The sequence below is a fragment of the Schistocerca nitens genome, chromosome 3 (assembly GCF_023898315.1).
Source record: "Schistocerca nitens isolate TAMUIC-IGC-003100 chromosome 3, iqSchNite1.1, whole genome shotgun sequence".
NCBI classification, from domain to species: Eukaryota; Metazoa; Arthropoda; class Insecta; order Orthoptera; family Acrididae; genus Schistocerca; species Schistocerca nitens.
The window spans coordinates 782,681,674-782,694,963 of NC_064616.1; positions in this window are offsets into that span (position 1 = coordinate 782,681,674).

Consider the following 13,290-nt stretch of genomic DNA (forward strand, 5'->3'; position numbering starts at 1 on the left):
TAAAACCCTTGCACAATGATCCTACATCCTCATCACATGGCTAAGGGCTTGAAAAAACTTGTGACCTGGTACCTGTCACCTAATTTTTCCTGGAAGATCTGGCCCATACCTCTTCCACAGTCACTACATAGTAACAAAACTTTCCTCCTACTTACCATTTTTTTTTGTTTGAAAGTTAAAGTCTGACGAGTATTAACTACACTTACTTCTACCGGAACCTCTTCCTTAGTTAACTGAGGTAGCAAGCAAATCTGTTGTTTGTGCCAATGATTAAACTGTCAGATACTGTTCTCTTTCTGTGGCCCCTGTTCCACCACTTCCCACCAACCACCTCACTTCCCGTTAGCACTACCCAATTCAGCCTTAAGGGCTCTATTCTTCCCTTCCTGTTCAGCTAGGTTCCTATCCCCTGAACATACTTTGCAATACCATGGAAGAGACCCATTTACTTCCCCAATTCCCATACCACTGCATTCCCCCCAATGTAACCATCTGTCACGACAGCTGCACAGATCCCCAGAACTAACTTTCCCATCGCAGCTCAAACACTTCTCGCTCATGGTTTATCTAGACGATAGCAGTAATATTATTAATTACAGATAACAACAGTCACTAAAGTTATGTGGAATACTAATATATGTGTATACTCTTAATATAGTAATCTAATGCACTTAAAATAATGTTAAAACTCAAAACTTGTGTACCGGAAACTTAGGCCTAAGATCACGTAGGTCATACGTTTTTTTTTTCCATTACAGGTTGACTGAAATGAACACTAATTAATATATTAATTTTGCACGCATTGCTCTGTTCAGAAATTCGTATATGAGATTAGTCGGTCTCTGTGCCAAGTCATTAGCTCGAACACGAAAACTAGAATGTATTTTCATGGGAGTTCATAATACATATGACTACTGATGTAGGATCCTACTTCTTAAGTAAACATAGCGTGCCAGGTGTCTTATACACTTATTTATTTCATAAATCCATAATTCTTCATCAGTTTGGTTAAAATTGCACAAAACTTATGTATATCTTTTAACATTTCTAAAACAATAAAAGAACAAAACTTTTTAGTAAATTAAGGCTAAGAAATACATTTGATAAGAGGTAACTGCCAATTTAGCTGTAAGCTGTGAATATGAAATATGGACAGCACAAATTTAAGCAATGAGATGACTTATACAGGTGAATTTTTATCGGAAACACGATGACACTTTTCTGAGAATACTACTGCGTTTTTATCGGAAAATAAATTACTTCTTGGAGATGTCAAAACGTTGACCAGATGTATGGAAATTTTTTGAAGATCGGAAATCCGAAATTGTGGTACATTTAACATCATTTTATCAATTTTGCAATGGTTGTGGGAAAGCCAGTGACTGTAACAATATAAGGTAATATATCACAAAGTAATGAATTTCTGCTAACAGACAATATACGATAGTTTTCATTTTGATAAACACGAAACGTTTCGTGGTTTCATTCTCATTTTAGGTGCTTGTTCTTACATATTTTTATATACAGGGTGTAAATAAATTTCTTTTACAAACTATGAGGATAGATTCTTACACCAAAACAAGAAAAGTCTGTTAAAAATGGGCTGTATAACGCCTACTTTACGAGCTATGAACACTTCCTCAATAGAAGAGACGTCTTTCACAGTAGCGAAGATCAACAAGTATTCATAGGTCTTAAGATGTGCATTTTAGAGCCCACATTTAGTCGATATTGTTTTTCTTTTTTTATGTAATGAACCGCTCCTCAAAGTCTATAAAGGGAATTTAGCTACACCCTGTATAATCATCTAGTTAGTGTGATTACCGAGCGATATACTGCATTTTAAGTTTTGCTTCGCTTTTTTGCTGTGAAGCTAAAAACAAACCTAAGTTCAGTATTTAAAACTATATAAGCCAATAATTTAAACATTGTTGCAGTTACTTACTACATGTGAGATGTCTGGGGTTACAGTACACAGCTACGGCATACTGCTGTCACAAAACGTAAAAAATTTAAGGAAAAATATCATCTTGTCAAAGTTCACACATTTTCTATGGAGGAACACGGATATTTTTTAAGACGATACATTGTCACAGAGGTTACTTATATAAATATAAACAAATCTTCTATCAATGAAGTACCTGATGAATCTTTGTTTTCACACAGTTTTCCTGAAAAACTTTTGAAGAGCTTTTTAAATCACTTTCCAACATTACATTCACTATATTGGTTCTCCTTTGTATTGTGGCAGACTAACTCTAATTCCACTATCAAATCCATTGTGTGACCTTTGTTCAAATATTAAGATCTTGTTTTCTGTCTGTGAACAGATGGCGTGAATAGATATGTTCCAGCGATGTTCCTATGGCTAATGCGAATTTTGCATGTCTGTCTTGCATGTATACAGTGATGTGTTCAATATCTCTGGTTCGAAAATGTCTGCCAGTTTGTCCTAGGTATATTTGGGAGCAAGTCATACGCATTATGTTATAAATCCTTCCTTCTACGTAACGATCTTGTGAACAATATGGCTTATGTATTAACTTCTGTCCTAATTTATTGATTGTGGACACAAATATTCCGGTTTTTTTGTGATCTGAAAATATTTGTAGCCCTCTGTGAGATTTTGCCTAAGAATGGAATGCTGGATTAGGAGTTTGTGTCTAGTATTTCTTTATTTCCGTTGGTTGTAACTGGCTGTGTAGGAGGAGAAATTGTATGCTGTGTTTACTTCATGTTCTATAGAGAATGTTATTTTACCGAGTAAATTAGTGAAAAAGAATCTCTGGTGCTACCAGTATCCACTTTCGTTAAAAGTGTTGTATCATCCACATATCTCGTGTGAAAAAATATTTTCATGATGCACGTTTCATTATCCTGTAGTATCTGTGGTTCAAGGTGGTTCAGAAGTATACTGTATCTGCAGAGGTACCAGAAATACGAGAGCCCAGTGTCAGAGCATCAGGTAACATGTAAATCTTATCACTACGTCTGAAATTAAATATCAGCATCAGAACATACGCTCCATGCTTACCGAGAGTGGAAAAATTACCTTACATGACTGAATTCCAGATCTCCAAAACTATAAGCTCAAATAAAATTGCTCAATGAGGAACATCCAGTCAGGTCAGTGGTTAACTCAACAGTCAACGTTGCTTACAAACTCTCCTTTAAACTAAATGAAATAATTTCTAAAACTACCTATACAGCAAAACGTACTCCATAAATGGCACTAATTCCTTAGCTAAGAGTTGAAGCATGTTAAAATTATTGAAGGTTCATATTTTGCATCTCTACACACAAAAGATTATACTACAATATTCCAAACCAATAAGTCATTGTTGTCTCTACACACAAAAGATTATACTACAATATTCCAAACCAAAAAGTCATAGTTGTCATTCAAAACAATGTACTGAAATACGAAACGCTGTTTTAATAGATACCATAGAAACTATGGAACTCTTCAGGTTAATTTTAAGCTAAAATTATTTCAGATTCAATAATAACATTTCTATGTAACTTAATGGAGTGGCAATGGGCTTTTCTTTTTCTAGCACCATTCCTGATGTACGGGGTGGTCATAAACGCCCTGAAAAGTTTTTAGGGGTGCTGCAGGGTAGGTTGTGGTGAGAAATAACTGTTAAGAAAAAAAATCGGTACCTTGCACCGTTTCCGAATTATTTAGCACTGAAGTTAGCCTCTCAGGTCATTACGAGCGCAAATCCAAGCGACCCGGCAATACAATTAATGTCAGTTGTTCTCATAGCGGAAATGATAGCGCACGATAATGCTCAGCTTTTGGCTCGGGTTCGATTTTTGGTGCCGTCCCATGTCCAGTTTTTGTATTTCTTTCTTGTTCGGTTTTGGGAAACCAAAGGAAGAACTCGTTTGGCGACACCGTCTCTGTCGGGCAGCTTGAATCGTGCGCAACATTTTGATCGGCTGACTTCAGTGCTAAATAAGTCGGAAACAGCGCATCGTATTGAATTTTTTTCTTAAGGGTTACTTCTCAGCACAACCTACTCTACAACATCCCCACAAGCTTTTCAGGCCGCTTCTGACCACCCTGTATTTTAAATAACATTGAAATATAAATGGAAACACTGGGGACACTACAGCTTCTTTAACTTTTTCATAACTTATGTAGCAAAATAACATACAATATAGAACATGAAGGAAAAAACTATAAATTTTCTATACCTAGAAACAACAAACCAGTTGCTTACAGTTCACAGCTTCATAGGGCATATAAACTACACTAAACAAACACAATCCCCAGAATGAAATAAACACCATAAAGGAAAATGCAGGAGATAATGACATCCAAAACAATGTGATACATAGGATAAAAAAAATATATAGTTAGAGACAGCTAATGCACAAAAAGAAATACACTGCGCAACACAATCAAAGGGTATCTTCTTTGAAATACCGTAACTGTCACGCATTGCGAAGCAGAAGTTTGAAATTTGGCTCAGAGGTGCCTGCAGACTTTCTGTGTAGTGGTGCAAAAGTGTGGCACCCTGCAACGTTACCCTCGGGCTCGAAGACGATTCAAACAGCTAAATGTCGACACATGCGAAGAAAAGGCCAGAGCTTAGAAGTTCATATGAAGTGTCAAATGGATTCATGATGTCACATTGGCGCCAAATTTCACCATAGTTTGCCCAACGTCACCGTAGATGTGCCATCCTTTTATCAAGTAGTTCCACTATGTACATCAGAGCAAAAATCGCAGTCGCGCTACATTCCAAACGAGTGCGATCTCGTTCAGTGGGGTCCAGTGGCCCACGATGTCCTTAAAGAAGGATTGAATCATCCGAGGAGTGTCAGCGTCAAAGGTTACCAGTAACGTCTTCCTGTTGATCGCTGCACTGCGAACTGTCGTTTTCCATCGCGAAATGTGTGGGAATCAAAGCTCCAGGGGAAGGGACGCCCTTTATGCCACCCTCTGAGGCCTTTTCGGATCGATTCTGAGTGTGTTGTGTGTCTGAAATGTTTTCCTCGGCCAGCCATAAGAAAACCGTGCGATTTCAACGCTGGGCGTCGCAGTTCTTACCTCCATCGCATAGGCGTCAAGAGAATGGGTAAAATTTGGGAAGGGATGTGTGACAACCTTCCCATTGTGTGGAACGTCCACGGTGGCGTTGGGCAGCATTGTGCTGAAATTTGGTGCCAGTGTGACATAATTAACTAACCATATATCTCACATGAACGTTTGAGCTCAGGTCTTTTCTTTTCCGCATGTGTCGACACCTTGCTGTTCCGATCGAGACCGAGCCCGAAAGTTAACATGTAAACCATACTTTCCGCAGTACACATCCGCAGAAGCAGAGATATACACAGTCCAGTTACATTAATGTGACCATCAACTATGTTCGATGTTAACGTGCAATAACCACTCACAGACGGCAGAGTGCAACACTAGCAGTGGAAGGTACATGAAGTGTGTCAGTGGGACACGGAGCAATTTATCTTCGTCCAAAAGGGCATGATCATTGGCATTTAGGTCAAGGGTATAGCATTTCCGAAACGGCTAAGTTTGTAAACTATCTGTGTTCCGCCGTGGTTAATGCTGAACCCTGCCTAGTCGTAAAATGTGGGGTGTCAGAAAAACCTGCTTTCTCGGATCGCCAGACAAAATTCAAACTAATCGTATTAATGAATTTTATGTCCGCCCCCGGTAGCTGAGTGGTCAGCGTGACAGAATGTCAATCCTAAGGGCCCGGGTTCGATTCCCGGCTGGATCGGAGATTTTCTCCGCTCAGGGACTGGGTGTTGTGTTGTCCTAATCATCATCATTTCCTCCCCATCGTCGCGCAGGTCGCCGAAGTGGCGTCAACTCGAAAGACCTGCACCAGGTGAACGGTCTACCCGACGGGAGGCCCTAGCCACATGACATCATCATCATCATCATCAATGAATTTTATTACAAAAGGAAAAAAATAAAATACTTAACTTTGAGAAATACAGATGTGTCGCAAGCAAAGGGCGACAGACAGATTAAGCAAGAATCTTCAATATAACAATTCCAAGTTTGAGCTACAGCAAAGCAAAGTAATGAGCTTTGACACTTCTATTCAGGTCGCTGGTCTTGAAGCTCTAGTAGAAATGGGCCGCGACCAGTTGGGCGCGGCACTTATGTCCTCTTCGCATAGAGGCCACCGCTGTCGCGTTGTCGTCCTGGAAAGGGGTCGGTCAGCGTGCAATTGGCTGGCGTCTTCTTCGCAGCCCTCTATGCTCTCTCGTTACCGACTGGCGTGCCAGTGCTTGACTTCACGCCATAACAGTTAAGACTTGGCTTATTTGGGGAAGGAGACCAGACAGCGAGGTCATCGGATTGGGGAAGGAAGTCGGCAGTACCCTTTCAAAGGAAGCATCCCGGCATTTGCCTGGAGCGATTTAGGGAAACCACGGAAAACCTAAATCATGATGGCCGGACACTGGATTGAACCGTCGTCCTCCCGAATGCGAGTCCAGTGTGCTAACAACTGCGCCACCTCGCTCGGTAACAGGTAAGATATACTGTGCATGGCAAACTGGCGCTATCGAAAACTGGCGCCGTGGCAATTTTAGCGCACCACAGCTCATTGATGACAGTGGTTAACGAAGGCTGCGGAAATGTGTACGGGTGAATAGACGTGCAACTGTTGAGAAACTGACCTCCCAGATGATCCAAGGGGCTACCAACAGCGTCTCCTCAACCACTGTTCAGCGTAAATTGCTGCGCGTGGTCCTCCGCAGCTGGCGCCTGGTTCATGCACCCATGCTGAGTGATGTTCATTGGCGACGAAGGCTGAAATTTGCACGCCAATATCGCAACTGGACGTCCACTGAGCGACGACAGGTGGCCTTTTCATATGAATCACGTTTTACGCTCAAACGGACAGAAAGACGTTGGAGTGTATGGCGTGAAATGTCTGAAAGCAAGCTTAAAAGCTGGAGGTGGGAACGTTATGGTCTGGGAAATTGGGAAATGTGTCGTGGCATTCCCTGAGTAATCTCGCCGTTGTGGAAGGCGCAGTGGATCAATACCAGTATGCATCTACCCTTTGGAACCATTCCGCCCGTACATGCTGTTTGTTTTTCGTCAGCAGAGCAAATCTACCATCAGGACAATGTACCTTGTCGCAAAGCTCGCAATGTACTTGTGCAGTTCGATGATGGGTTTACTATACTCTCATGGCCTCAAAATCGCCGGATTTAAACCCAGTGGAGAATCTGTGGCACCACCCGGGGTAGGCTGTCTGCGCTGTGGATCTTCAACCGTGGCACTGGAGTTTGCACGGCTCGACATCACTGTCAGTATCTTCCAGAACCTCACTGACTCTCTTTCTGCGCGACTCGCAGCGGTCTGCGTTGCAAAAGGTGTTTATTCAGGCTTCTGACAGGTGTTCACATTAATGTGACAGGACAAGTTATAAAATACACTGCCTCATAAAAAAATAAAGTAGCCAGGGGACGTGTTCGAATGCCACTGTAACTTCATTTACACTACTGGCCATTAAAATTGCTACACCAAGAAGAAATCCAGATGATAAACGGGTATTTATTGGACAAATATATTATACTAGAACTGACATGTAATTACATTTTCACGCAATTTGGGTGCATAGATCCTGAGAAATCAGTACCCAGAACAACCACCTCTGGCCGTAATAACGGCCTTCATACGCCTGGGCATTGAGTCAAACAGGGCGTGGATGGCGTGTACAGGTACAGCTGCCCATGCAGCTTCAATGCGATACCACAGTTCATCATCAAGAGTAGTGACTGGCGTATTGTGACGAGCCAGTTACTCGGCCACCATTGACCAGACGTTTTCAGTTGGTGAGAGATCTGGAGAATGTGCTGGCAAGGGCAGCAGTCAAACATTTTCTGTATCCAGAAAGGCCCGTACATGACCTGCAACATGCGGTCGTGCATTATCCTGCTGAAATGTAGGGTTTCGCAGGGATCGGATGAAGAGTAGAGCCACGGGTCGTAACACATCTGAAATGTAACGTCCACTGTTCAAAGTGCCGACAATGCGAACAAGAGGTAACCGAGGCGTGTAAACAATGGCACCCCATACCATCACGCCGGGTGATACGCCAGCATGGCGATGACGAATACACGCTTCCAATGTCCGTTCACCGCGATGTCGCCAAACACGGATGCGACCATCATGATGCTGTAAACAGAACCTGGATTCATCCGAAAAAATGACGTTTTGCCATTCGTGCACCCAAGTTCGTCGTTGAGTACACAATCGCAGGGGCTCCTGTCTGTGATGCAGCGTCAAGGGTAACCGCAGCCACTGTCTCCGAGCTGATAGTCCATGCTGCTGCAGACGTCGTCGAACTGTTCGTGCAGATGGTTATTGCCATGCAAACGTCCCCATCTGTGTACTCAGGGATCGAGACGTGGCTGCACGATCCGTTACAGCCATGCGGGTAAGATGCCTGTCATCTCGACTGCTAGTGGTACGAGGCCGTTGGGATCCAGCACGGCGTTCCATATTACCCTTCTGAACCAACCGATTCCATATTCTGCTAACAGTCATTGGATCTCGACCAACGCGAGCAGCAATGTCGCGATACGATAAACCGCAATCGCGATAGGCTACAATCCGACCTTTATCAAAGTCGGAAACGTGATGGTATGCATTTCTCCTCCTTACACGAGGCATCACAACAACGTTTCACCAGGCAACGCCGGTCAACTGCTGTTTGTGTATGAGAAATCGGTTGGAAACTTTCCTCAAGTCAGCACGTTGTAGGTTTCGCCACCGGCGCCAACCTTGTGTGAATGCCCTGAAAAGCTAATCATTTGCATATCACAGCATCTTCCACCTGTCGGTTAAATTTGGCGTCTGTAGCACGTCATCTTGGTGGTGTAGCAATTTTAATGGTAGGTAGTGTACATACACACCATCGGCGGGTATTTAAATGATTATAGAGTTGCAATTCTCTTACAGGTTGAACATCCAACAAATGCAGTAGTGTTGTTTGTGTTGAATATTGTTACCAGGCCTAGTAGTGTAGATAAGAAACGTGAACAGCATCAGAGGTTGAGGGCTCGTTGTGACAGACAGAGAGACGCTGCATATTCGTGTGGGACACCATTGTCATCACCTTACAGATTGGAAAGGGGCCTCATCGTTGATCTCCTTTTGGGAGGCTGGTCGAATCGTGAAATATCCAGGTTGGTGGGGCATTCGGATGTGGCAGTAGCCGGATGTTAGACTGCATGGTAACCTGAGGGCAGGCATACTCGTCGTCAAGGCTCTGGTCGTCTCTATCTGACCACGGCCGCCGTATTCTGCACCAAGCACATTGGAACCCCTTCATATCTGCGCCTTCCATCCGAGAGCAAGTAGTGGACTACGAGCGACATTCTGTGACATCCTGCACAGTTGGCCAGATACTAGCAGCAGCCGGACAACGGAATTACCGTCCCGTGCGTACGCTTCCGTTAACACCGCGCCACAACACAAACGGCTGCGTTTAGGGTAGTGCCATGACTGGGAAGCATGCTTTCAGCGAGAAGTAGCGGTCCTGCTCTACTCCAGACGACCATTGCCAGCGAGCATGTGTGACTCTACACAAATGGACCATAAGGAAACTTCAAGTCAACGAAATGAAGCAGAGTCTCACACATCGACATCACATATAAATGGCATAAGAAACACAAAAAACGCACTTGAAAATGGGAATCATTTCCCGAAACGCGTCGTGCGAAAAATAAAATAAAGAAAATTGTGACTGGTAGCAGTTGAGTTATTTATAAACAAACCTATTAAAATAAGATCTTGGCTTCACGTCACGTAATTTGTTTGATTGACGAATTACAGCTAGTATGACATCATATCAGAGGCAGGAAATAATCCACTGAATGTAAAGCTGAAAAGTGATTCAAAACTTCTTCAGTGATTTTAATGCTCATTGTAGAAAAAGCATTCTTCATTCATCTAAGTTACCAGATAAAATGATGTCGACATATGTGCATGTTTTATTTATATTTATGTAAGTAACCTTTGCAAACAATGTATCTTCAAATGGTTCAAATGGCTCTGAGCACTATGGGACTTAACTGCTGAGGTCATGGGTCCCCTAGAACTTAGAACTACTTAAACCTAACTAACCTAAGGACATCACACACATCCATGCCCGAGGCAGGATTCGAACCAGCGACCGTAGCGGTCGCGCGGTTCCAGACTGTAGCGCCTAGAACCGCATCTCCATGGCCGGCAAACAATGTATCTTCTTTACCATATTTGTGTATCTGTAGAAATGTAGCTTGAATGTTATGATGAATAGAGTATGATAACGTTATGGTTTTTGGTTGATAAAACTCGAAAATGGGTTTTATATTCGTTAAATGGATCTCATATTTCAGATACAGGTATCTTAAGAGGGTTATGCTATGAGAGCGTACTTTCAAAGTTTCGAGTATCATTATTAACCGAGGAACCTTGGAATGTTTTTTAGCACCCTACACATCGCTCCCATAGGGCCAGCAAACACAAGATTGCCGGCCGCAGTGGCCGAGCGGTTCTAGGCGCTTCAGTCTGGAACCGCGTGACCGCTACGGTCGCAGGGTCGAATCCTGCCTCGGGCATGGATGTGTGTGATGTCCTTAGGTTAGTTAGGTTTAAGTAGTTCTAAGTTCTAGGGGACTGATGACCTCAGCTGTTATGTCCCATAGTGCTCAGAGCCATTTGAACCAATTTGAAACACAAGATTACTCTAATTACTACACAAACAAAGGCATTTGTGCAGTCATTCTTCCAGAGCTTCACATGCGATTGGAACGGAAAGAAACCTGAGTAGCCCTCCCCTCCATACAGCTATAGCTATTTTACATAGCACCACTCCATTTCCCTTTGTACGTTTGCTCGATCAGTGAAATATCCTCGTGAAAGCGCTTATCACTGCACAAATTACCAGTTTGGCGGGAAATAATGTAGATGCGATTTGGAAGAAGTACAGTTTTATCGACATGTTACGCTGCTCTTACGATCGTATCCCATCATTCAAAAGTTCATTAAGATAATTTCATTTGAAGTTTCCCAGAAAAGTTTGTAACGTTCTTGAAGAATTGCCGTGCTGTTTTCTGCTTGTCATTTACTGCTGATTTAAGCTGATGGTCTTTAAAATGCTTTCTGGTGTGTGTGCCGATAAACATAGCTGCTTTTGAAACTTCCTGGCAGATTAAAACCGTTTGCCGGACCGAGTCTCGAACTCGGGACCTTTGCCTTTCGCGGGCAATTACAAGACACTAAAGGACTTGCCAGCGAAAGGCAAAGGTCCCGAGTTCAAGTCTCGGTCAGGCGCACAGCTTTAATCTGCCAGGAAGTTTCATATGAGCGCACACTCCGCTGCAGCGTGAAAATTTCATTCTGATAGCTGCTTTTACTTTTCGAAAAAGGGGCTGGGAAACTTTTTGACGAAACTACGAATGAATGCAGAACAATTTATTCTTAATTTTTTTACAAAATTCTTCATAGGTTTCAGTTTTATGAGCGTGTGCTGAAAAGTAATGCCTCTGAAGTTCTTATGTGAAAACTCTAAGCTTTTCAAATAGAGCGAACGTTATTAATAATCTTCATCTTTATTCTCCATGTCTAAATACACTACTGGCCATTAAAATTGCTAATCGAAGAAGAAATGCAGATGTTAAACGGGTATTCATTGGAAAAATATATTATACTAGAACTGACATGTGATTACATTTTCACGCAATTTGGGTGCATAGATCCTGAGAAACCAGTACCCAGAACAACCACCTCTAGCCGTAATAACGGCCTTGATACGCCTGGGCATTGAGTCAAACAGAGCTTGGATGGCGTGTACAGGTACAGCTGCCCATGCAGTTTCAACACGATATCACAGTTCAGCAAGAGTAGTTACTGGCGTATTGTAGCGAGCCAGTTGCTCGGCTACCATTGACCAGACGTTTTCAATTGGTGAGAGATCTGGAGAATGTGCTGACCAGGGCAGCAGTCGAACATTTTCTGTGTCCAGAAAGGCCCTTACAGGACCTGCAACATGCGGTCGTGCATTATCCTGCTGAAATGTAGGGTTTCGCGCGGATCGAATGAAGGGTTGAGCCACGGGTCGTAACACATCTGAAATGTAACGTCCACGGTTCAAAGTGCCGTCAATACGAACAAGAGGTGACCGAGACGTGTAACCAATGGTACCCCATACCATCACGCCGGGTGATACGACAGTATGGCGATGACGAATACACGCTTCCAATGATGCTGTAAACAGAACCTGGATTCATCCGAAAAAATGACGTTTTGCCATTCGTACACCCAGGTTCATCGTTGAGTACACCATCGCAGGGGCTCCCGTCTGTAATGCAGCGTCAAGGGTAACCGCAGCCATTGTCTCAGAGCTGATAGTCCATGCTGCTGCAAACGTCGTCGAACTGTTCGTGCAGATGATTGTTCTCTTGCAAACGCCCCGTCTGTTGACTCAGGGATCGAGACGTGGCTGCACGATCCGTTACAGCCATGCGGATAAGATGCCTGTCATCTCGACTGCTAGTGGTACGAGGCCGTTGGGATCCAGCACGGCGTTCCGTATTACCCTCCTGAACCCACCGATTCCATATTCTGTTAACAGTCATTGGATCTCGACCAACGCGAGCAGCAATGTCGCGATACGATAAACCGCAATCGCGATAGGCTACAATCCGACCATTATCAAAGTCGGAAACCTGATGGTACGTATTTCTCCTCCTTACACGAGGCATCACAACAACTTTTCACCAGGCAACGCCGGTCAACTAGTGTTTGTGTATGAGTTCAAATGGTTCAAATGGCTCTGAGCACTATGGGACTTAACATCTGAGGTCATCAGTCCCCTAGAACTTAGAACTACTTAAACCTAACTAACCTAAGGACATGACTCACATCCATGCCCGAGGCAGGATTCGAACCTGCGACCGTAGCGGTCGCGCGGTTCCGGACTGAACCGCCTAGAACCGCTTGGCCACCGCGGCCGGCTGTGTATGAGAAATCGGTTGGAAACTTTCCTCATGGCAGCACGTTGTAGGAGTCGCCACCGGCGCCAGACTTGTGTGAATGCTCTGAAAAGCTAATCATTTGCATATCACAGTATCGTCTTCCTGTCGGTTAAATTTCGCGTCTGTAGCACGTCATCTTCATGGTGTAGCAATTTTAATGGACAGTAGTGTATTTACAACCCTCTGTCATTAGAGGGCTCCGAATTGTTGTGTGTGGCATGGCGGTGAGTAACGTAACTATATCTGAATGTGAGAAACAGCCTGCTG